Genomic DNA, 4191 nt, shown 5'->3' with positions numbered 1-4191 from the left:
GGGCTTAAGCAATCCTCTTGCCTCAGCCTCCCAAGTAGCTGGGACTACAGGCGCCGGCCACAATGCCCAGAATTTTTTTTTTTTTGGTTATATCTGTCATTGTTGTTTGCTGGGTCCCAGTGTATGTGGCTGGTACCTTAGCTGCTTGAGCTACAGGCACCAAGCTCTTCCTGCCATTCTTAATAAAACGTAACCAAACGTGTCTGGAATGGCTTACTCCAGGAACAGAGCAATTCAAAAAATTACAAATGCCAGGTAAATCCTTCCTTATTGACACGGGATTCCAATAGTCAGGCATGGTTTTGTTAGGGTGGATGAAAAGCAGGCCTATCTCCATTTTGTTGTAACTCTTATTCCTGAGAATCAGTGGGGAGGCAAAGCGGGCCTGACTCCATTCTGTTGCTTGGTTACATCTTACTGCTTCAAAACCGGTTCTGCTTGCCTCCTGCCCATTGCATGTTATTTTAAGTGTACCTGGTTAGAACTGTTGGAATTATTAGTGTTGGGAAGAAAGTCACTAACTACCCTCATGACAACCCTCGTGATTATCTTAAGGTGGTTTTCATACCATCCGTATATGATATTGAAATGTTTAAAGAACAAGCTTGACTCCACTTCACTATTCACTTCTTTTTACCTTCAAAACTAGTTCCTTGTTTGCCATCCCATTGTGTAACTGTAAGTGCATTTACTTGTGATTATGGCCCTAGTGATTATAGCTTTTTATGAGCACTACCTCTGCGTTCTACTCCCTGCATTTCCCCCCTAGGACATTGTGGTTTGTACCTATTTTGTAGGGAAGAAAAATCACTAATTGCTCTGGTGATCATAGTATTGTGTAAAATGACTAATCGCCCTACCCTTGTGATTCCCCCTACCCCTTTAACTACAGTTTTCGCTTCTGTAATAATGCTTGCTTGCCCCCCAGGAAAAGTTTTGCCCTATAAAAACCAGAGCCATAGACAACTTGAGGCTGCTCTCAGAAACCCCATGTTGGGACACTGAGGCAGTTGCCAGCCAGCTCTTCAATAAAAGGACTCCTCTTTAAATTTGATTTGTCTGGTGGTGTGGTCTTTGTGAGACTCCTGGGCATAACAACCTCACACCTTGAACTCTACGTGATTAGCCATTTTCACCTATACAAAACAGATGGAAAAGTATACAATTACATGGAAAAATTCCTTCATCCTCACTAGAATGACCCTTGCAGCCTCCAGCTCTTGGGCTTAGACAATTCTCTTGCCTCAGTCTCCCAAGTAGCTGGGACTACAGATGCCCACCATAACGCCCGGCTATTTTGTTACAGTTTGGCTGGGGCCAAGTTCAAAACTTGGTATATGGGGCAGGCACCCTACTCACTGAGCCATAGGTGTCGCCCGACCCTTTGTTTTCTTATCTCCTGATTTCCAAAGGAAGCCAGTATTCTGCAATTTCCTGAAATTTAGAGATTAAGTTGTCATCTTTTCCTCCTCTCACTTCCTCTCAGAAAGCATCTCAATTGGGGTACCAAAGGTTTCAAACTACATTTCTAATACTTTATTTCTGGGTTGCAACTAACTGCCCTGGGCAGCCAATGAAATGCAATGCATTTCCTTCTTCCCACCAAATTTTCCTAACATTCATATTGACTCACAATTTACCCAACCTCTACTGTGTTCTGTGAGCAGTGGTAGGCTTTTGCTTATCTCCAGGAAGAACAGAGCAGCTATGTGTAGGCACAGAAAATGGGGTGCCATTGCTGCTTTCAGCCTTTCAGTGAATTCCAGCCCAGGTACTTACTCATTTCCAAAATATTCAAGAACAGTATATCTCTTTACTAGGTCCCTGAAGATGTTACCACTCAATCAGGTTGTACTGCCCACTGCACAAAGAGCCAATACACTGAGACAGTTGGGGTTGCAATGGATAGAGTGTATTCCACAGAGCACTAAGCAAGGAAATGAGAGCAATCTCCCAAATCTGCTACTCGGAGGAAGTGGGGACAGTTTTTAAGGAAAGTTTGACAGGCAGCAGATTAGGTTTGCTAACTGGCTAGTTTGGGGCAAAATTATAGGGGTGTGGAAATCATCTTGTGTTGCTTTAACTCCTAGGGTCAGAGTTCCAGTTGAGTTTGTTTTTTGGTATGGGCTATTGGTCTGGGGAGATATGCTAATCTGCTGGAATGCAAGGCCTGGAAGATAACTTAAGAACTACCTTTAGGGTTCCAAAAAGCAATGTTATCTATAGAGAAAGTTAAGAATCTTTATAACCAACAACTATGTGTGACTCCAGGGTAGCAATTACAAAGATGCAAACAAGTGGATGATGGCTGATTATCATCATTATTTTAGCTAAGCCTGTTCCTTCACAGAGTTTTGGGGCCCTTACTCTAGTTCTCACCTTACACCCCTTCATCAATCTGTAAAGGCAGTTTCAGAGAGGGTGAGTGGAGTCAATTTGGGTTCACTACTGGGGACTGCCAACAATGACAGCTTTCAGTGATGTACCAAGGCGAGCTTCTCTCACTTGATTTCTGACTATTCTCCATAGTACACAAAACTTCTAAACATCAGAGTGGAAATAGGCATGTTATCAGTAAAGGGAAAAGGAAAAGCAGAAGCCAATGTGCGTTAGGTAATTGCTCCAGAAAAGCCCCTTCCCCAGAAAGCCCCTTCCTGCTTTCAAACAGACCAAGACTAGTTGTCTCACTCTTAAAGTTACAGCTCCTTTGAACAGGGAGTTGCCCCCTAAACATCTCCTTATCTCCCAATCGTAAAACCTGCCTCATCTCTCTGTCCCAATTGCCCACTGAAAATTTCAAACTTATGGCCTGCCCCTAATGGCTCTTCCCAGTAACTCCTTACTGGCTATTCTACCATCCTGGCACCATCTGAGGCTTCCCTTAGCTGAACCTATATAAGGGTACGTTTTTATTTTAGTCCCTCCTCCTCTTCTCTCTCTCTCCTCTTTTCTCTCCTCCTTGGTGCTGCTCTGTAGGAGGGTCTCTGTAGCATCCCTCCCTTGCCAATAAAGACCTTTCATACAAGCCTTGGTGGTCTGTGAGATCTCTGCCAGTCGAATTCCACCCTTTCAATGTGGTCTTCAGTGGCCAACAGAATACAAATTATATATAAATTGAGGTGTAAACATCTTCGTTAACTCCTTTATCAAGATTTTCTAGCAAAATAATAGAGAAGGAATGGCACTTGGTATTAAGAGTAATGAGTTTTCAGCAGCCTAAGAACAGTAGCATTTAACACTGAACATCACACAGAATCTCAGCCACCAATAACGTTTGTATTTTGAGAGTTCGTCTCTTCCAGCTGTGGGACGGGGCACAAAAGAAAAAGGGCAGAAGGAACTGAGAAGTGAAGGCAGCTTAGATCTGTCCAAGGGACTCAACAGTGCTGTTGACTCTACCCTGGAGTTGGCTGTGAGTCTGTGTATATCCCCTGGCAACAGTCAGGTGGGAAGATCAAAATGATGACCTGAGGAGTACCACTTTGCTGCGCCTCGGTTTCTCAAACCGCACTCCTCTCGTCCCCCAAATCTCTGGGACAGCTGTTCTACCTTTAAATGGGCAGAATCCTAACAGGGTATCCGGTAACCCTCACAGTGGACGAAGAGGGACAGAGTGGAGCAGGGGCTATATTCAGCCGCCAAGCTCTCAACCCAAGTCCTCAGTGAATGCACGCCGGGACCCTAATCATTCCCGCAGAGCCAACAGCTCCTCCGGTCCTGGAACCCACAGCAGCGCGTGGTCGTATGTGCTTGTGCACGGGGAGGCAGTCCCTGTGCTCCCTAGCAGGCCATGCCCCCCGCTGCTGCCCACACTCCTCATCGCTGCCAGCCCTTACCCGAACAAGTTCCCCAAGCAGTAATCTAGTTGCTTGCTCCCAGGACATGAGGATCCCGCGCGCGGCCATCTTGGCCACGCCCCTTACGTTTTACCACGCTCTCACGCCGGAAACGTTACTTCGTCATCCAAGCCACGCCCCCGCCATGTTGGCCTCTGTCCCTGACAAAACCTCAAATCCCGCTCTGGCTACACTCCCTGCGCCGGAGCCTCCTCCTGGCTTTCACCCTGCCCTCCCCTAGGTCTGCACCTGCTTTCTGCTCTGGCTACATGTTAATGGCTGTTTCGGACCTCTCGCCGTAGCCACTCGCTTGCTTATTAACTTTGCGCCCGGTTCGGCCTTCCGCCAGCTCCAC

Source organism: Otolemur garnettii, unplaced genomic scaffold (assembly GCF_000181295.1).
Source record: "Otolemur garnettii isolate 467f Iridium unplaced genomic scaffold, OtoGar3 scaffold00051, whole genome shotgun sequence".
In the NCBI taxonomy this organism is placed as follows: Eukaryota; Metazoa; Chordata; class Mammalia; order Primates; family Galagidae; genus Otolemur; species Otolemur garnettii.
This window is presented reverse-complemented; position numbering follows the sequence as displayed.